This window comes from Heterodontus francisci, chromosome 1, assembly GCF_036365525.1.
Source record: "Heterodontus francisci isolate sHetFra1 chromosome 1, sHetFra1.hap1, whole genome shotgun sequence".
Lineage (NCBI taxonomy): Eukaryota > Metazoa > Chordata > Chondrichthyes > Heterodontiformes > Heterodontidae > Heterodontus > Heterodontus francisci.
Genome location: NC_090371.1, coordinates 56,871,878 through 56,892,825, shown reverse-complemented (window position 1 = coordinate 56,892,825; position 20,948 = coordinate 56,871,878). Strand labels below are relative to the sequence as shown.

At 45.6% G+C, this 20,948-nt stretch overlaps 1 protein-coding gene across 7 annotated transcripts in view; it reads right to left on the bottom strand.

Moving 5' to 3' along the window:
* LOC137369594 (WD repeat-containing protein 7) overlaps nt 1-20,948 on the bottom strand; it is a 928,502-nt gene that overhangs the window by 883,040 nt on the left and 24,514 nt on the right. For 3 of the 7 annotated variants that reach the window (XM_068030905.1, XM_068030937.1, XM_068030955.1), the window contains 2 exons: nt 14,725-14,835; nt 6,316-6,406 (listed from right to left, as the gene is read on the bottom strand). The exons of 2 other annotated variants lie outside the window; for them this stretch is intronic. The gene's annotated coding sequence lies outside the window, so the exon portion shown is untranslated. The remainder of the gene's footprint in view (nt 1-6,315; nt 6,407-14,724; nt 14,836-20,948) is intronic. 2 more of the 7 variants (XM_068030929.1, XM_068030946.1) reach the window with 2 other exon arrangements.

Below are 20,948 nucleotides of genomic sequence, written 5' to 3'. Positions count from 1 at the left end.
GTCCTGTGACATTGATAAGTCGTGGGAGTCAGTTGCCAGTGATCGCCAGAATTGGCGAGCAGCCATAGAGGTGGGATTAAAGTGTGGCGAGTCGAAAAGACTTAGCAGTTGGCAAGAAAAGAGACAGAAGCACAAGGGGAGAGCCGACTGTGTAACAGCCCCGACAACCAATTTTATCTGCAGCACCTGTGGAAGAGTCTGTCACTCTAGAATTGGACTTTATAGCTACTCCAGGCGCTGCTTCACAAACCACTGACCACCTCCAGGCGCTTACCCATTGTCTCTCAAAACAAGGAGGCCAAAGAAGAAGAAGGGTCCTCTCTTCACTTGCCACAAGATCTGTTTGGCAGCAATGTCATTCACAACTCAGCCAGCTCAGTCTGACTCACATTTTACTGTTTTGGCCATGTCATTCAATATTCTATTGGAGCTGTTGATTGCTCTTGTTAAGACCTCAGTATAGACCTCTAACTTTTTAAACAAGAGATATGAACTTCGCAGACTGATAAAGAACACGACAAGATTTCATGTTTTAAGACTTTTACTATAACTAAACTAAAAATCAACCTTAACTAAACACTACTTGATATGTAGCTAATACATTAAATTATAGAGAAAGCTATTTCCCCACGAACTTAACAATACACTCGAAAACCCCACACATTTATTCGCTACACAGTGTTCTCATCGAAAAAGTCCCAGACTCCTCCCTGCTGCAGTGAGTTGGATCTCCCAGCATCCTTCTCAAAATCAACATCCTCTTCGCTCACTTCTTCCAAGCACATTAGACTGCACATCTGTAAATAAAGCTATCTTTGGACACATTTTTGGGTCTTTCCTCCTCTGCAAGCCTTGAGCCTTTAAGCTGGTTCAAATCTTAGCAGCCTTTTGCTGTATCAGTAAGCTGAGAGCAGCTGTTGCCCCAGAAACAGCTCACTGGTCTCTCTTCCTCTCCCTTAGCTGCTGTGCAGCTGACTGCTGGTCTTTGTTTCTTCTTTTCAGCCCCCAGACCTAGGTAAATCCCGCAAACTGATCCAGATCAAAAGTCATTAGTCGTTTGCCTTTGACAATTCTCAAAGACCATAAGTCTGACCATGGCAAAACCACCTGGGCCTTGCTCTGTTTCCAGGTGTTAAAAATTGCAACTCACATTTGCATTTTAGAGCTCCTGGCTCCTTGCTTACAATCTGAGAGTCTGGAAGAGCAAAACCCATTGTCCTTTAGGTGTTACAAACTTGCACCCTGCTTTCAAAAGGGTCTCTGATCTGGGTTCCTTGTTCTCATGGTAACTAAGACCTCTGTCTTGTCTCTGGGCAGATTTTGTATGAGGTCACATGTTTCCTCCAAATGTCCATTTTATACTGCATTAAAGATCACAGTCTTAAAAACACCCATGCTAAAAAGTCCAGCGTTCATAACACTCTGCATTAGTTGGATATATCAAAAATTGAGTTTCCTGGGACTTCTAGGTTTCTTTTAATCTCATCTATAACTACTTGCATGCTTTTCTTGGAGTAAGTATGTTTATTCTTCTTTCTTCTGTGACACTGTACACATGCCAACATAAAATTTCATTTGCATTCTTCAGCCCATTCATACTTTATATAGCTCAATTTGTATCTTCTAAGCCACTTCCTTTGATTCCACAGTCCCTCAGAATTTGGTATTGTTTGCAAATATTTAGATTGAATTTCTGAATTCAAGTCATTGATATAAAGTAGAAACTGCACCCCCGCCCTCAATATTTTCCCCGAACACTGAAATTTCTCTCTAACCAGTAACCACTGTTTCCTACTTATTTCTTATCCATACTCAAATTTTCCCCTGAATTCCCACAGCTTTGCTATTAACTGGTAACCTTTTGTGTAGAACATTGTCAGATGCCTCTGGAATTGTATCCCCGATTTAATAACTCCAAAACTGGCAGCCATGCCTTCAGCTGCTGAGGCCCTAAGCTCTGTAGTTCCTTCCCTAAACCCGCCTGCCTCTTCACCTCCCTTTCCTCCTTGAAGACATTCCTTAAAACCTACCTCTGACCAAGCTTTTGGCCACCTGCCCGAATATCTCATGTGGCTTGGTGTCAAATTCTTTTAGATGATACGCCTGTGAAGCACTTGGGACATGTTACCTGGGAATGAGGTGGCCGAGCGGATCAATTGTCAGTAGGAGACCATTTGGGGACAGCGATCATTGTGTCAAAGTTTAGGTTGAATACGAAAAATGACAAAGAACAATTCAAAACAAGAATAATTAACGAGGGGAAAGCAAACTTCAGTGGGATAAGAATGGATCTGGGCCAAATAAATTGGAATCAAAGGTTGTCAGGAAAAATGGTACCTGAACAATGGACTACCTTCAAAGAAGAAATATTTTAGGCACAGTCAAGCATATTCCCACGAAAGTGAAAAGTTAGGACTAACAAATACAGAGCTTCCTGGATGGGGGACAAAGGAGGAGGAGGAGGAGGAGGAGGAGGAAATGGAGAAGGAGGAGGAAAAGATATGTGCTTATGACAGATGTCAGGCAGATAATACAATGGAGAATCAGGCTGAATATAGAAGGTTCAGAGGGGAAGTGATAAAGCAAATAAGAGAAGCAAAGAGAGAGAGTATGAAGAGAGACTGGCAGCTAACATAAAAAGGAATCCCAAAGTCTTCTATAGGCACATAAATAGTAAAAACGTGGTAAAAGAGGGATGGGGTTGATTTGGGAACAAAAAGGGGATCTATGCATGGAAGCAGGTATTAAATGAATACTTTGCTTCTGTCTTTACCAAGGTTGTTCGTTGAATGGTCATGTTCAAAAATGAGGTGATTAATACACTAGAATGGTTTAAATTAATGAGGAAGTATTGGATAGGCTTTCCATACTTAAAAGATGATGGGCACTGAGACCGGATGAAATGCATCCAAGGATACTGATTGAAGTGTGTGGAAATTAGAGGCATTAGCCATAATTTTCCAATCTTCCTTAAGACTCGGGTCATGCCAGAGGACTGGAGTATCGCAATTGTTACACCCTCGTTCAAAAAAGGGTGTAAAAGGTAAATCCAGTATCTACAGGCCAGTCAGTTTAACTTCGGTGGTGGGATAAGGTCTAGAAACAATAATTCAGGACAAAATTAATTGTCATTTGGACAAATGCAGGTTAATTAAGGATTTGTCAAGGGAAAATAGCGTTCAACTAATTTGCTGGAGCTTTTTGATGATGGAGCAGAGAGGGTTGATGAGGGTAATGCTGTTGATGTGGCATACATGGATTTCCAAAAGGCATTTGATAAAGTGCCACACAACAGACTTGTGAGCAAGGTTATAGCTCAGAGAATAAAAGAACCAGTAGCAACATGGATACAAAAATGGCTGAGTGATAGGAAACAGAGAGTAGTGGTTAATGGATGTTTTTCAGACTGGAAGAAGGTTAATAGTGGCGCTCCCCAGGGATCAGTGTTGGGACCAATGATCTTCCTGATATATATTAACATTAACGACCAGGTCCTTGGTGTACAAAGCACAATTTCAAAATTTGCCGATGATACAAAACTTGGAAGCATTGTGAACTGTGAGGAAGAGAGCGTGGAACTTCAAAAGGACATAGACAAGTTGGTGGAATGGGCAGACAAGTGGAATATGAAGTTCAATGCAGAGAAATGTGAAGTGATTCATATTGGTAGGAAGAACATGGACAGAAGATAAAATAAAGGGTATAATTCTAAAGGGGGTGCAGGAGCCGAGGGACCTGGGGCTGTATGTGCATAAGTCATCAAAGGCGGCAGGCAGGTTGAGAGAGCAGTTAATAAAGCATACAGTATCCCAGGTTCTATTAATAGGGGCACAGAGTACAAAAGCAGGGAGGTTATGTTAAACTTGTATAAAACACTAGTTCAGCCTCAACTGGTGTATTGCATCCAATTTTGGGCACTGCATTTAAAGAAAGATGTGAAGGCACTGGAGAGAGTGCCAAAAAGATACACTATGAATTAAAGACTTGCTACCCAATCCAAACCCAACCGGACCAGGCGACATGCTTCGGGGGCTGGTCGCTCTTCCGGGTCCGCCTTTCGAGCTCGGGTCAGACACACACAGTACTACCTTTTGCTCTGCTGGGAGGAAAAGGGGAGTTGAGTAAGTAAGCGTCAAAATTTGAAAAGCCTGCCTGAGCTGGGAGTCCAGGATGTCAAGGAGGGAAATGTGCATCCGGACTCCACAGACTCCAAGTCTGCGCAGTGAGCATCTCCATGACATCATCGCGCTCATGCTGCAGCTTCCTTCCATTCCATCCATCCAAAAGTGTTAAGTACAGTGACAGCACTATGGATGTAAAACGAATGCTGTCAACTGGAGAAAGTGAACATTCCAGTGGTCGAGTCGGGCTCGGGTCTGATGTGGTTCTGTTGGGTTCGGGTCGGGTTTTTTTTTCCAGACCCCAGCAGGCCTTTACTTTGAATGGTTCCAGGGAGCAGAAACTTTTGAATGAAGTATTCAAAATCATGAGGGGTCTGGACAGAGTAAATAGGGAGAAACTGTTCCCAATCATGAAAGGAACAACAATGAGACAGTACAAATTTAAGGTAAGCAGCAAAAGAACCAGTGGGTGACATGAGGAAAAATCTTTTCACGCAGCAAGTGGTTAGGATCTGGAATGCACTGCCAGAGAGTGTGGTGGAGGCAGGTTCAATAGCGGCATTCAGAAGGGAATGAGACTGTTATCTGAAAAGAAAGAATCTGCAGGTTATGGGGAGAAGGCAGGAAAATGGCGAATTGCTCATTCGGAGAGCCAGTGCAGACATGATGAGCTGAATGACTTCCTTCTGTGATGTAATAATTCTGTGATTTTGTGAAGATCTCTAGTTCTGGTATATAGATCTTCAGCACTACAGTCCAGTGCACACAGCTAATTTTCGATGTCACATGGAGTGAATCAAATTGGCTAGATATGATGGTGGGGACTTCTGGAGGCTGAGTAAAATCAATCACTTGGCACTTTTAGCTGAAAATGCTTGGAAATATTTTGCTGTGTCCAGTGTACTCAACTGCTTTTTAAATTGCCTTAAAAAGCATAATTCAATTTTAAATTGCATTACCAACGTGCAACATATTTCCAATACCTAGATTAGTTTAAATAACATGGTTTAAATTAATAACCGAATTGCTTCTCAATAACATAAGGTTATTATTTACAACAAGCAAACACGTTTTGCTGCAAAAGAATCTGCAATTCGAAATGTGCAGGACCAGCTCTCCATGTTCTTCTTCTTTCTTCTTTTTTTCTTTTGGGCCTCCTTATCTCGAGAGACAATGGATACGCGCCTGGAGGTGGTCAGTGGTTTGTGAAGCAGCGCCTGGAGTGGCTATAAAGGCCAATTCTGGAGTGACAGGCTCTTCCACAGGTGCTGCAGAGAAATTTGTTTGTTGGGGCTGTTGCACAGTTGGCTCTCCCCTTGCGCCTCTGTCTTTTTTCCTGCCAACTACTAAGTCTCTTCGACTCGCCACAATTTAGCCCTGTCTTTATGGCTGCCCGCCAGCTCTGGCGAATGCTGGCAACTGACTCCCACGACTTGTGATCAATGTCACACGATTTCATGTCGCGTTTGCAGACGTCTTTATAACGGAGACATGGACGGCCGGTGGGTCTGATACCAGTGGCGAGCTCGCTGTACAATGTGTCTTTGGGGATCCTGCCATCTTCCATGCGGCTCACATGGCCAAGCCATCTCAAGCGCCGCTGACTCAGTAACTCCTAACTCCATGTTAAGCAAGCTTAATTATCAGTTTGTACACCCACATTTTATAGAAATTTTATCTCTCTTATTAGACCCTGACTCATTGACACAGTCAGCAGAACTTGTCCAGTGCCATAAGTAGCAGTTAGATGCAATGTCTGGGCAATGTCGTGGGTTTGTCCTGGATGAGCAAAGAGGAGCCAAACATCTTGTGATCATGCAAAGAAAAAGTCACTACCACTGCATTGAGCTAATTAGGGACTGCAATACAATTAGTTGCCTGGTGAGGATGCGCTCAAAAACTGGAATTGACAACACAGTACCACCATCAACAGGAACATAACAGAACTACACACACGAAATAGTAAAAATAGCATAGCGAAACTGTTACTGGACAGTAATCTAGAGGCCTGGAAGAATGCTCCAGAGCCATGAGTAACAAATCCCGCCACAGCAGATAAGGAAATTTAAATTCTATTAATTCATTTGGAATAACATGCTCATCTCATGAATAAAGATCATGGAACTACCAGATTGTCGTAAAAACCCATCTGGTTCACTGATGTCCTTCAGGGCAGGAAATCTGCCATCCTTACCTGTTCTGGCCCACACTTGATTCCTGACACACAGCAAGGTTGACTCAAGTGCCCTCTGAATTGGCGTAGCAAGCCACTCAGTCACATCAAACTGCAACAGAAAAGCACTGTTGGTGTACCTGCACGACATGGACCGCAGCTGTTCAAGAAAGCAACTCACCACCACTTTCTCAAGACCAATTCAGGATGGGCAATAAATACTAGCCTTGCCTGTGACACTCACATCCCAAGAACAAATGTTTAAAAACTCTCCACTTTATACATGAAAACACCCAATCTAGGTGGGAGAAATCCTGTCTGCCCCAAAATCATACAACTATTGCAGAAACCCTGTAGAATTTCTTAAGGTATATAATTTCTGCACACCCAGGAATTACCACAACACATGTTGAGATCATAGAATGGTTACAGCACAGGCGGCCATTCGGGCCATCAAACCCATGCAGCTCTTTGCAAGAGCTAGTCCCACTCCCCATCCTTCCCCCGTAACCCTGCAAATTTATCTTCAGGTGTTGACCCAATTCCCTTTTGAAAGCCACAATTCAATCTGCCTTCACCACGTTCTCAGGCAGTGCATTCCTGATCCTAACTGCTCGCCATGTAAAAAAAAACGTTTTCACATGTCACCTTTGGCAAAAGCACCAATCACCTTTAATCAGTGTCCTCTAGTTCTCGACCCCTCCACAAAAGGGAACAGTTTCTCCCTATCTACTCTGTCAAGACCCCTCATGATTTTGAACACCTCTATCAAATCTCCTCTCAACCTTCTCTTTTCTAAAGAGAGTAGTCCTAGCTTCTCTAATCTATCCACATAACTGAAGTCCCTCATCCCTGGAACTATTCTTGTAAATCTTTTTTGCACTCTCAATAAAATCTTCACATCTTTGCTAAAGTGCTGTGCCCAGAATTGGACATTAGTTGAGACTGAACCAGTGTTTTATAAAGGTTCAGCATGACTTCCTTGCTTTTGTACTTTATAGCTCTATTTATAAAGACCAGAACCCCATATGTCTTTTTCAACCAAATGAGGAGGTAGTTGAGTCACTGGGCTAAAAATTGATAGATGAGATATTAGAAAGGCTGGCTGCACCACAAGTTGATCTGTCACCAGGACCAGATAGGATGCTGAGAAATAAGGGTGGAAATTGCAGAGCCACTGGCCATATTCTCAATCTGTCCTGCCACCTTCAACAACTTGGGCACATAAGCCCCCACGTCTCTCTGTTTCTGCACCCCCTTCAGAAATGTACCCTTTAGTTTATATTACACCTCCTCATCCTTCCTACCAAAATGAATCACTTCACATTTCTCTGCATTAAGTTTCATCTGCCACTTGTCTACCTATTTCACCAGCCTATGTTCTCTTGAAGTCTATTACTCCTCTCTTCACTGTTCACAATTCTTCCAAGTTTTGTGTCACCTGCAGATTTTGAAATTGTAGCCTGTACACCCAGGTCTAAATCATTAATATAATCAAGAAAAACAGTGCTCCTAGACCCCTGGGGAGTACCAGTGTATACCTTCCTCCAGTATGAAAAACAATCATTTCTCACTATTCTCTGCATCCAGTCACTCAGCTAACTTCATATCCATGCTGCCAGTATCCGTTCTGCACACCCGCCCCGCCCCCCATTGGTCTCTACTTTGCCGATAAGCCTATTAAGTGGCACTTTATCAAAAATCTTTGGGAAGTTCATTTACACGACAATCACATTACCCTCAAATCCCATTTACTTAATCAACAAATTTAATCAAGTTAGTTAAACACAATTTGCCTGAACAAATCTGAGATTTCCTTAATTAACCCACCCTTGCTGAAGTGACAATTTTATCTGTTTTGGTTTCTAAAAACTTTCCCACCAGAGGTGAAATTGACTGGTCTGTAGTTGATTGGTTTATCCTTACACCCTTTTTTGAACAAGCGTGTAACATTTGCAATTCTCCAGTCCACTGGCACCACCTGTATTTACAGAGAACAGGAAGGTTATGGCCAGTGGCTCTGCAATTTCCACCCTTATTTCTTAGCATCCTATCTGGTCCTGGTGACTTATCAACTTGTGGTGCAGCCAGCCTTTCCAATACCTCATCTATCAATTTTTAGCCCAGTGTCTCAATTACCTCCTCATTTACTATGACTTGGGGAACAACTTCTTCCTTGGCAAAAATAGATGCAAAGTACTCATTTAGTACCTCAGCCCTGCCCTCTGCTTTCATGCATAGATCCCCTTTTCAGTCCCTTGTCAGCCCTACCCATCCTCTTACTAACCTTTTACTATTTATATGCTTATTGAAGATTTTTGGTCTCCTCTCTATGTTAGTTGCCAGTAGCTTCTCATGCTCTCTTCTGTTCCCTCTCATTTCCTTTCTTACTGCCCCTATGAACTTTCGATAGTCAGCCTGGTTCTCACTTATCAACCCAACATCCATCATATGCACCCTTTTACTGCTTCATCTCACTCTACTTTTGTCATCCAGGGAGTTCTGGCTTTGGTTGCCTTACCTTTCCCCCTTTGTATCCAAACCATCTCCTGTTTAAAGGAAGCCTATGGTTCAATTGTAGTGGTAAGATGGCTGCTGGGCTGTAAGCTCCCGAGGAGGCTCCCTTGCTGTTCAAATCTATCCATGGCCATCTGCTCCCATTCTTCGTGTTTTCTCCCCCAAATCTACCCTCTTAAACTGTTTAAACTCCCCTGGCTCCTTAATCAGTTCATTTTAGCCCTAACTACAAGCTAACAGCTAGTTTATGTTACCTGGGCCCACTGCCCTCCCCCAGCCATACCTGCTCTTTGTTTTCTCAACGAAATTGATCGCAGTCAGGATGAAACTGAAAAGTACAGCTAGTGATACTTTGATCTCCGATCCTGCTGTCTTCACCGTCCAGAGTGTCCGCAGCCACGGCGTGCGGTAAGTCCATTGAAGAGAAGGAGCAGCGGGACCCTAGGGAAGCCTTGCGAAAAGGTGCCCCGAACACCCAAAAATCGATGAACGGCTCCTCGGCTGCAACTTCAAAGCGCCCGCGGGAGACGGCTCGGAGAGCATCAGCAGCGCACTGTTGGCAATGCTGGTACTGGCGCACGAGGATGTCGCTCACCTCCCGAAGGACGCGGAGGGGATTTCCAGGCATCGATGGTGGGAACTGAGGAAGTGGATTACCTGCACCCCCCTCTTCCCTCCCTTCCCCCCCCCCCCCTTCCCAGCTCCACACTCTCAGCTCACCTCCCCCCCCCCCCGCACCCCCCTCAAAACCCCTTCCCAGCACCCCCCCTCACACCATCTTCCCCCTGCACCCGCTTCCCCTGCAACCCCCCCTACCCCCTTACAGCCTCCTTCCCAGCTCCCCCTCGCACACCCTTCCCTCCACCCCTCCCCCTTGCAACCCCTCCTCCCACCGGCATCATCCTACACCTGTGTAGGGGCCCTAACAACCCCACTGCCTTGTGGGCGTCTCGGGAGAGACCAAGGCTAAGGGAGTAAACCCTAACAGAAAGTCCGGAGCGGAACCCCGTAGGCAGTCATGTGTCACCTTTGGCATGTTTCCAGCAGTTCCTGCAGCCATACCAGTGCCAAACGTCGTGCTCTGTACTCCTTTGGACCCCACCAGAAAGGCCGAGAGGGGAATTTTGACGATTGGGCAACTCTCAACCTCCAAACATTCGCCCAGGCATGTGCCATGGAGAGGTCACTCCATAGTTGCCTCACAGCAACTGAAACAACACGGAAGGCAGCAGTTACGGGTTATAAGTCCAGCTAAATTGGCGTAGAGATTGGGCTCCATGGGTTGCCTTTGTCGGTGGGAGAGGTCATCGCACCTCACTGGACAGCTACCGCCCGCCTCAAACTGGGAAGCCCCCAGTCAATAAGGTTCTGTCCTGCCACAGTCCACTGCTTCAATGGGTGCTTGGAGCTCAGGGTCATTGCCCGAAAGGTGGACTGCAACACCGCACCAAACAACATGAAAAAAGGAAAGAAGGTACCAGCCCTTCGCTTTGCAAGCTGGAACGTCAGAACTGTGTGTCTGACCTGTCGCAAGACCTTACACAAATCAACGATTCTCGGAAGACCGCCATCATTAACAACGAGCTCAGTAGACTCAATGTAGACATTGCAGCACTTCAGGAGACACGCCTCCCTGTGAGTGGATCTCTAACAGAGCAAGACTACACCTTCTTCTGGCAGGGCAGGGATCCTGAAGAACCAAGACAGCATGGAGTGGGCTTCGCCATCAGAAACTCCTTGCTCAGCATGATAGAGCCTCCCTCAAATGGCTCGGAACACATACTGTCCATCCGACTGCTCACCACCTCTGGTCCAGTACACCTCCTCAGCATCTATGCTCCGACACTCTGCTCCCCACATGGAGCTAAAGATCAGTTCTACGAGGAACTCCATAACATTAGCAGCATCCCCAACACCTAACACCTGTTCCTGCTGGGGGACTTCAATGCCAGGGTTGGGGCCGACCATGACTCATGGCCCTCCTGCCTTGGGCGCTATGGCGTTGGAAGGATGAATGAGAACGGGCAGAGACTGCTTGAGTTGTGTACCTATCATAACCTCTGCATCACCAACTCGTTCTTTCACACTAAACCCTGTCACCAGGTTTCATGGAGGCACCCAAGATCGCATCGTTGGCACCAGCCAGACCTCATCGTCACAAGGCGAGCCTCCTTAAACTGTGTTCAAATCACACGCAGCTTCCACAGTGCGGACTGCGACACCGACCACTCCCTGGTGTGCAGCAAGGTTAGACTCAGACCAAAGAAGTTGCATCATTCCAAGCAGAAGGGCCACCCGCGCATCAACACGAGCAGAATTTCTCAACCACATCTGTTACAAAAATTTCTAAATTCACTTGTAACAGCCCTTCAAAACACTCCCACAGGGGATGCCGAGACCAAGTGGGCCCACATCCGAGACGCCATCTATGAATCAGCTTTGACCACCTACGGCAAACGTGCGAAGAGAAATGCAGACTGGTTTCAATCTCATAATGAAGAGCTGGAACCTGTCATAGCCGCTAAGCGCACTGCACTGTTGAACTACAAGAAAGCCCCCAGCGAGTTAACATCCGTGGCACTTAAAGCAGCCAGAAGCACTGCACAAAGAACAGCCAGGCGCTGCGTAAATGACTACTGGCAACACCTATGCAGTCATATTCAGCTGGCCTCAGACACCGGAAACATCAGAGGAATGGATGATGGCATGAAGAGAGCTTTGGGCCAACCATCAAGAAGATCGCCCCACTCAAATCTAAATCAGGGGACATAATCACTGACCAACGCAAACAAATGGACCGCTGGGTTGAGCACTACCTGGAACTGTACTCCAGGGAGATTGTTGTCACTGAGACCGCCCTCAATGCAGCCCAGCCTCTACCAGTCATGGATGAGCTGGACATACAGCCAACAAAATCGGAACTCAGTGATGCCATTGATTCTCTAGCCAGCGGAAAAGCCCCTGGGAAGGACAGCATTACCCCTGAAATAATCAAGAGTGCCAAGCCTGCTATACTCTCAGCACTACATGAACTGCTATGCCTGTGCTGGGACCAGGAAGCAGTACCTCAGGACATGCACGATGCCAATATCATCATCCTCTATAAAAACAAAGGTGACCGCGGTGACCGCAACAACTACCGTGGAATCTCCCTGCTCAGCATAGTGGGGAAAGTCTTTGCTCGAGTCACTCTAAACAGGTTCCAGAAGCAGGCCGAGCGCGTCTACCCTGAGGCACAGTGTGGCTTTCGTGCAGAGAGATCGACCATTGACATGCTGTTCTCCCTGTGTCAGATACAGGAGAAATGCCGCGAACAACAGATGCCCCTCTACATTGCTTTCATTGATCTCACCAAAGCCTTTGACCTCGTCAGCAGACGTGGTCTCTTCAGACTACTAGAAAAGATTGGATGTCCACCAAAGCTACTAAGTATCATCACCTCATTCCATGACAATATGAAAGGCACAATTCAACATGGCGGCACCTCATCAGACCCCTTTCCTATCCTGAGTGGCGTGAAACAGGGCTGTGTTCTCACACCCACACTCTTTGGGATTTTCTTCTCCCTGCTGCTTTCACATGCATTCAAGTCTTCTGAAGAAGGAATTTTCCTCCACACAAGATCAAGGGGCAGGTTGTTCAACCTTGCCCGTCTAAGAGCGAAGTCCAAAGTACGGAAAGTCCTCATCAGGGAACTCCTCTTTGCTGACGATGCTGCTTTAACATCTCACACAGAAGAGTGCCTGCAGAGTCTCATCGACAGGTTTGCGGCTGCCTGCAATGAATTTGGCCTAACCATCAGCCTCAAGAAAACAAACATCATGGGGCAGGACGTCAGAAATGCTCATCCATCAATATTGGCGACCACGCTTTGGAAGTGGTTCAAGAGTTCACCTACCTTGGCTCAACTATCACCAGTAACCTGTCTCTAGATGCAGAAATCAACAAGCGCATGGGAAAGGCTTCCACTGCTATGTCCAGATTGGCCAAGAGAGTGTGGGAAAATGGCGCACAGACACGGAACACAAAAGTCCGAGTGTATCAAGCCTGTGTCCTCAGTACCTTGCTCTATGGCAGCGAGGCCTGGACAACGTATGTCAGCCAAGAGCAACGTCTCAATTCATTCCATCTTCGCTGCCTCCAGAGAATACTTGGCATCAGGTGGCAGGACCGTATCTCCAACACAGAAGTCCTCGAGGCGGCCAACATCCCCAGCTTCTCCACCCTACTGAGTCAGCGGCGCTTGAGATGGCTTGGCCATGTGAGCCGCATGGAAGATGGCAGGATCCCCAAAGACACATTGTACAGCGAGCTCGCCACTGGTATCAGACCCACCGGCCGTCCATGTCACCGCTTCAAAGACGTCTGCAAACGTGACATGAAGTCCTGTGACATTGATCACAAGTCGTGGGAGTCAGTTGCCAGCGTTCGCCAGAGCTGGCGGGCAGTCATAAAGGCAGGGCTAAAGTGTGGCGAGTCGAAGAGACTTAGCAGTTGGCAGGAAAAAAGACAAAAGCACAAGGGGAGAGCCAACTGTATAACAGCCCCGACAAACAAATTTTTCTGCAGCACCTGTGGAAGAGCCTGTCACTCCAGGCGCTGCTCCACACACCACTGACCACCTCCAGGAGCTTACCCATTGTCTCTCGAGATAAGGAGGCCAAAGATTGGCTCAATTACAGTTTGGCCTGCCAGTCTTGAATTCGAATTTACTCAGGACAGGCCTTCTCTCAAACCACTGAAATTGGACTTCCTCCAATTTGTTTTTTATTAGTTTTGTAGGATGTGGGACTAGGTCAGCATTTATTGTCCATCCCTAATTGCCCTTGAACGGAGTAGCTTGCTAGGCCAGTTTAGAGGGCATTCAAGAGTCAAACACATTGTGGGTCTGGAGTGCCATGTATGCCAGACCAAGTAAGGACGGCAGATTTCTTTCTCTAAAGGACATTCATGAACCAGAAGGGTTTTTACAAAAATCAACACTGGTTTCATGGTCACCATTAGACTAGCTTCTAATTCCAGATTTATTAATGGAATTCAAATTGCACCCTCTGCCATGGTGGGATTCGAACCCATGCCCTCAGTGCATTAGCCTACGCTCTGGATTACTAGACCAGTGACATTACCACTACGCCACCACCTCCCCTTAAAATGAAGTAGTTTCACTCCAGATTGTTCCTTTTTATCCCCCCACATTGCGGATTTAAAACTTCTGATACTATGATCACTGTTCCCTAAAAGTTTCCCTGACACCTAACACACTTGGCCCACTGCATTCTCCAGATCCAACCATGCCTCCTTTTTTTTTCCATTCTCTCAAGGGATCTAGGCATCATTGGCAACCCATCCCTAATGGCCCTTGAACTGAGTGGCTTGCTAGGCCATTTCAGAGGGCAGTTAAGAGACAACCATATTACTGTGGGTCTGGATTCACATGTAGGCCAGAGCAGGGTAAGGATGGCAGATTTCCTTCCCTAAAGGACATTAGTGAATCAGATGGGTTTTTACAACAATCAATGGTAGTAATGGTGCCATGAAACTGAGACTAGCTTTCAATTCCATATTTTTATTCATTGAATGTTATTAACTGAATTTTAATTCCACCAGCTTCCATGGTGGGATTAGAATGCATATCCCCAAGGCATTAGCCTCAGTTTCTGGATTACTAGTGCAGTAACATTACCACTACGCCACCATCTCCCCTTTGCTACAATTTGCAATTGTCATGTGTGTCTAATTATGCCACCAGCACAAATTTAGCAATTCTTGGGCTGCCATCCGATCAACATTTATCAAGTGCAGGGACATAATATTTTACCAGTTACCCGCCTCTGCTTGTCCTTCCCTCCGCCAATGATTTAGAAGTATTGGAAGCATACAAGTAAATGGCAATGTTATCTTGGGGGTACAAACCTCTCAGAAATGTGTTATTCTTCCATCCAGGTCTCACTATGCATTGCATTATCCGTGGCTTTAGGAATAAGGTACTTGCACCCTGCCTCCAACTTCAACATTCTGAACTAGCTGTAAAAAAAAAAAGTTCAGGAAAGGTAGCCAGGCTGATCCCCCTACCTGAACTCCAAGGGTTAAATTACAGGGAGACATTATACAAACCAGGGTTGTACTCTCTGGAATTTAGAAGGTTACAGGGTGATTTAATTGAAATATTCAAGATATTCAGGAGAACAGACAGGGTAGATAGAGAGAAACTCCCATTGTAAATACAAATCTTCTTTTCCTTTTTCCTTAGTTCCTATTTATTATATACCGTGTTAAGAACTGTGAAAGAATTCTCTACCCCAAAGGGCTGCAGAAGCTCAGTCATCGAGTATGTTTAAAGCAGAGATTGACAAATTTCTAAATACAAATGAAATCAGGGGATAGGAGGATAGTGTGGGAAAAAGGCATTGAAGTGGAAGATCAGTCATGATCGTATTGAATGGCAGGGCAGGCTCGATGGGCTACTCCTGCTCCAAAATTCCTATGTTCCTATGAAACTGAATGATACTACATCTGAGAGTATAAAGATTGATACTGTCTAAATAATATCTACCCAATTTTTCTGTGCTTTCTTTAATGCTTAATCTCATTATGGTATTAATAATTTTATCATGCACTATTTATTGAACAATATTCATTCCTGAAATAGTCGCAACCGCACCCACGCACACATTTACTTGTACACGCACACAGACAGACACACATGCACACAGATAGGAAAAGGGTAAGTGGTTTGAAGTGAGGTAGGTGCTCAGGATTCACTGTAAACCTGTTGAATCTTCTGGGAATCTTATCTTTTAAAGTTGCAGGGCTGCGTTGTTTGTAGATTTTCTGGTGGTTGAGACTTCAGTCTGGAGGCAGTGGTCACTTTCAGTTCTCTGCCACACCAATCTGTTGGGTAGAATTCACAGCAGAGCTCCTTCTTTGGTTTTTGCTGCCTCTCTCTCAGATCTCAGCTGGACAGGCTTTTTGTGATGTTGTGACCTCTCGCCTCTCTCACCAGGGAGCTACCTTTTACCGTACAAATCTCTCACACATTGCCTCTTTTTAGGAGATGCAGGACCCCCTGCCTGTGGTGACCAAAAATGGGCCAGGATCTGGCTAATTCACATCTTCTTTGTTTCAGAAGAACCCATTTAATAAAGGTATGTTTCTTGACTGGTTCAGGATGGGTGCAATTGACACCTCTTAGCCTGGAACGTTTCCTTTTGTCCTTACTAGACAGTTTGAATGTCCTGCTTCAGGTCATCTGACCTTCTGCTGCCATTTTGCAGCACATTTTTCTTCAAAAAATGCAGTCAATTTTATAACTCTCAATTTGGGTTCTGTATTTTCATCGCAGCACTTCTCGTGAGCACGACACACCTTAAAATGATACTAAAGAAAAATGCTTCTGATGCTGAAAATCTGAAGAAAACACAGAAAATGTTCAGCAAGCCAGGCAGCATCATTGGGGGAAAAAACTACTGCATGACCTGTTGAGTAATTTGCAGCATTTTCTGTTTTTACTTCTTAAAATTATAGTTAATTTTATTTTCATGCGTTTGGGAAAGCAATAGATAGAAACGATAATGGGGTGAAAATAGGGTTATACATTTTTTTTAAATCTAAGGGAATAGTGTGAAAGAATTTTCCTTCTGCCCCCAACCCAATTAAACTCACATAAGACATTAATACAATGGAATCATGAGCAGAATCTCCAAGTTTGCAAATATTAAACTGAGCAAATGATGAGCAACGCAAGGAAATTTTGAAAATTTTAGAACTTTTAGGAACTGGGTCAGAAAATGGCAGATGTAATTCAATGTGGTTCAGCACGCAGAACTAGTGACAGCAACAGGATGTCAAATGAAATGGTGCTATTGTGTCAATAAGGGGCATTGTGTTTGCCAATCCATCAAGAATATGTTGTAAAATTACAGTCATCTAATTATATGATGAAGGCCTTTAAAGAATACAGAAGCAAGCTGCCAAGATCGTTCCAGTTATATGAAAAGATTAAGGCAGTTGGGCTAAATTTATTTTGGAAGTGGGGACTTTGATGTGACCTAATTGAAATTTATGAAGTGATTTGGCAAAGTTAATCCAAACAAAGTTCATATTGATATCAGACAGCACAAATTAAAACTTTAGAAGGTTAGGAGTAAAAAAAAGTCAGAATTGTTTATTTTACTTGAGAAATCAAAAACGGGATGGTCTTGTTACCCCGAAATGGCTAAACAATAGCACTCTTGCCAGAGTCATGCATTAAAGCACAACGCCAAGAACTTGAGCACATCAGCCAGGCTGGCACTTCAGTGCAGTACTGAGGGAGTATCTTTCAGAGCAGATACTAAACTGAAGCTCTATCATCATATTCAAGTGGACGTAAAAGAACCCATGTCATGATTCCCTAATTTATCCCTCAACCAACTCCAACAAAATAAGATTACCTGGTCATTTATTTCATTACCATGATATTGCTATACACAAATTGGCTGCTGCCCTTGTCTACAATTCAAAATAATTCACTGACTGCAAAGCTCTTTAGAACATACTGAGGTCATGAAAAGCGATATATAAATGCAATTACTTTTTTTGTTTCACTTTTTCCAGTTCCTACAATGGAACTGCACATGAATTTCCAGATGGGGAAGAACTAAACTCCTGTGTAGGCTCAGTATAGGGTGAAGTCACCTAGTTAACATAATTTGACCAAAGTGACTCCTGACAACGCAGAGCATGCACAGTGCGATCGCGGACATCATCAATTCATGCGAACATTTGTCAGCCTGCCAGCATTAATGCCCGCATACACGCACATGACGTCACCACGCAATGATGTCATCACCCCTCAATAGCAGTCTCCATTCACCCGAACAGTACCCCGCTCCGTCCCACCATCCCTGCTTCAATCGCCACTTTACCCCACACAATCCCCGCCACACCGCTATCTTCCCTTAGCCACTCGCTCCCCCCACCACACGCTTCCCCCCTTCAGCTACTCGCTCCCGCCCCATTGGTTGCTTTCTTTCCTCGGTCACTTGCTCCAGGCCTCCCCACTTCCCCACTCCCTCTCAGCTATTCACTCCTGCCCTCGACGCTTTCTTCCCCCCCACCCCCCAGCCACTCGCTCCAGACCCCACCAGTGCTCGCTCCCCTCCCCTCGGCCAATCATTCCTTGCTCCTCACTTCCCCCACCCCACCCACCCCTTTCTTCGGCCGCTCGCTCCCCCCTTTCCCCCGCCCCCCACACTCCAGCCGCTAGCACCAGGCAGCGCCACTTCCCTCCTGTCGCCCACTTGCTCCTACATTGCCCAGTCACCCATCAGAGCCTGCCTTACTTCTTCAGGCAGCGCGGCAGGAACAGTCGAACATGGGAGCGATACGGGTGGGAGTGGCGAGGCCAGAGCGAGTGGCTAAGCGAAGGCAGTGGGGAGCAAGCAGCAAGAAGATGGGCGCAGGAGGGAATGGCAAAAAAAAGCGCAATGGCAGTCGGGAGAGGGGGACTGTTGGGGCTAGAATGAAGGCGGCGATGGCAGCCAGTGAGGGAATTTTCGGGTTGAATTTGTTTTTTTGTGATAAATTGAGCAGCGTCATCTTTAATCCTGGCAGCTGCCGGAGATGTCGCAGAGAGCAACGTTTCAGTGGAAGAGACTGCATTTGCTAGTACTATGCCACCTAGTGGTTACGCTGTCAGCAGACGCAGCCCAATTGGACAGTGCTCAGAGCAAGTAGTATAGGTTACAAGGATTTCCTGCACCAGCAGTGCCTAAAACTAAGAGCCTTTTGGAGGAGAGAAGGAAGATGGCAACCAACCAAAAGAGGCTTCTAATGACCAACAATTTGATGGATGGACCTCGTGTAAAGTCAGAGGCTCATTTAAATACATTGTGCCTTGCACACAGACAGAGTTCCAGTCGTACTTCAGACCCAGGTTGGGGCACCAAGGACTTCAGGCGTTTGGTAGGCCTCAAAGATCCACACCAGGTAATACAGAACTGGAGCCCAGTGTGCTTCAGCGTCAAGAAACACCAGCCATTGCATTATCAGGTGACATGCCAGACAGGAAAAGCACAATTTCACGGAATCTCGATTCATTACGGTGCAGGAGGCCATTCGGCCCATCGTGTCAGCAATGGCTCTCCAAAAGAACAATTCACTCAGTTCCATTCCTCTGCCTTCTCTCCATAACGCGGCACATTCTTTCTTTTTATACAACTGTCTCATTCCCTTTTGAATGCTTCAATTGAATCTGTCTCCACCACGCTCTCAAGCAGTGCATTCCAGACCTTAACCACTCACCGTGAAAATTTTTTTCCTCATGTCACTTTTGCTTCTCTTAACAAATACTTTAAATCTGTGCCATTTCGTTCTTGATCCTTTCATGAGTGGGAACAGTTCCCATGTACTCTATCCAGGCGCCTCATGATTTTGAATACCTCTATCAAATCACCTCTCAGCCTTCTCTTCTCCTAGGGAAACAGTCCTAACTTCTTTGCATCCTCATTGGCTACTGGCGAGGTCCCAGAGGACTGGAGAATAGCCAATGTTGCTCCTTTGTTTAAGAAGGGTAGCAAGGATAATCCAGGAAATTATAGGCCGGTGAGGCTTACGTCAGTGGTAGGGAAATTATTCGAGAGGATTCGTCGGGACAGGATTTACTCCCATTTGGAAACAAATGGACTTATTAGCGAGAGGCAGCATGGTTTTGTTAAAGGGAGGTCGTGGGTCACTAACTTGATCGAGTTTTTTGAGGAAGTGACAAAGATGATTGATGAAGGAAGGGCAGTGGATGTCGTCTACATGGACTTCAGTAAAGCCTTTGACAAGGTCCCTCATGGCAGACTGGTACAAAAGGTGAAGTCACACGGGATCAGAGGTGAGCTAACAAGATGGATACAGAACTGGCTCGGTCATAGAAGACAGAGGGTAGCAGTGGAAGGGTGATTTTCTGAATGGAGGGATGTGACTAGTGGTGTTCCGCAGGGATCAGTGCTGGGACCTTTGCTGTTTGTAGTATGTATAAATGATTTGGAGGAAAATGTAGCTGGTCTGATTAGTAAGTTTGCAGACGACACAAAGGTTTGTGGAGTTGCGGACAGTGATGAGGATTGTCAGAGGATACAGCAGGATATAGATCGGTTGGAGACTTGGGCGGAGAAATGGCAGATGGAGTTTAATCCGGACAAATGTGAGGTAATGCATTTTGGAAGATCTAATACAGGTGGGAAGTATACAGTAAATGGCAGAACCCTTAGGAGTATTGACAGGCAGAGAGATCTGGGCGTACAGGTCCACAGGTCACTGAAAGTGGCAACACAGGTGGATAAGGTAGTCAAGAAGGCATACGGCATGCTTGCCTTCATCGGTCGGGGCATAGAGTATAAAAATTGGCAAGTCATGCTGCAGCTGTACAGAACCTTAGTTAGGCCACACTTAGAATATTGCGTGCAATTCCAGTTGCCACACTACCAGATGGACGTGGAGGCTTTGGAGAGGGTACAGAAGAGGTTTATCAGGATGTTGCCTGGTCTGGCTATGAGGAGAGGTTGGATAAACTGGATTGTTTTCACTGGAACGATGGAGGTGGAGGGGCGACATGATAGAGGTTTACAAAGTTATGAGTGGCATGGACAGCGGATAGTCAGAAGCTTTTCCCCAGGGTGGAAGAGTCAGTTACTAGGGGGCATAGGTTTAAGGTGTGAGGGGCAAAGTTTAGAGGGGATGTGCGAGGCAAGTTCTTTACACAGAGTGTGGTGAGTGCCTGGAACTTGCTGTTGGGGGAGGTGGTGGAAGCAGGTATGATAGCGACGTTTAAGAGGCATCATAACAAATACATGAACAGGATGGGAATAGAGAGATACGGACCCTGGAAGTGCAGAAGGTTTTAGTTTAGACAGGCATCAGGATCGGCGCAGGCTTGGAGGGCCGAATGGCCTGTTCCTGTGCTGTACTGTTCTTTGTTCTCCAATCTTACTTCATAACTGAAGTTCCTCAACCCTGAAACCATTCTCATGAATTTTTTCTGTACTCTCTCTAATGCCCTCACGTCTCCTCTGAAGTGCGCACCCAGAACTGGACGCAATACTCCAGCTGAAGCCGATCTAGTGTCTTAGACAAGTTCAACATAACTTCCTTGCTGTTGTCCTCTGTGC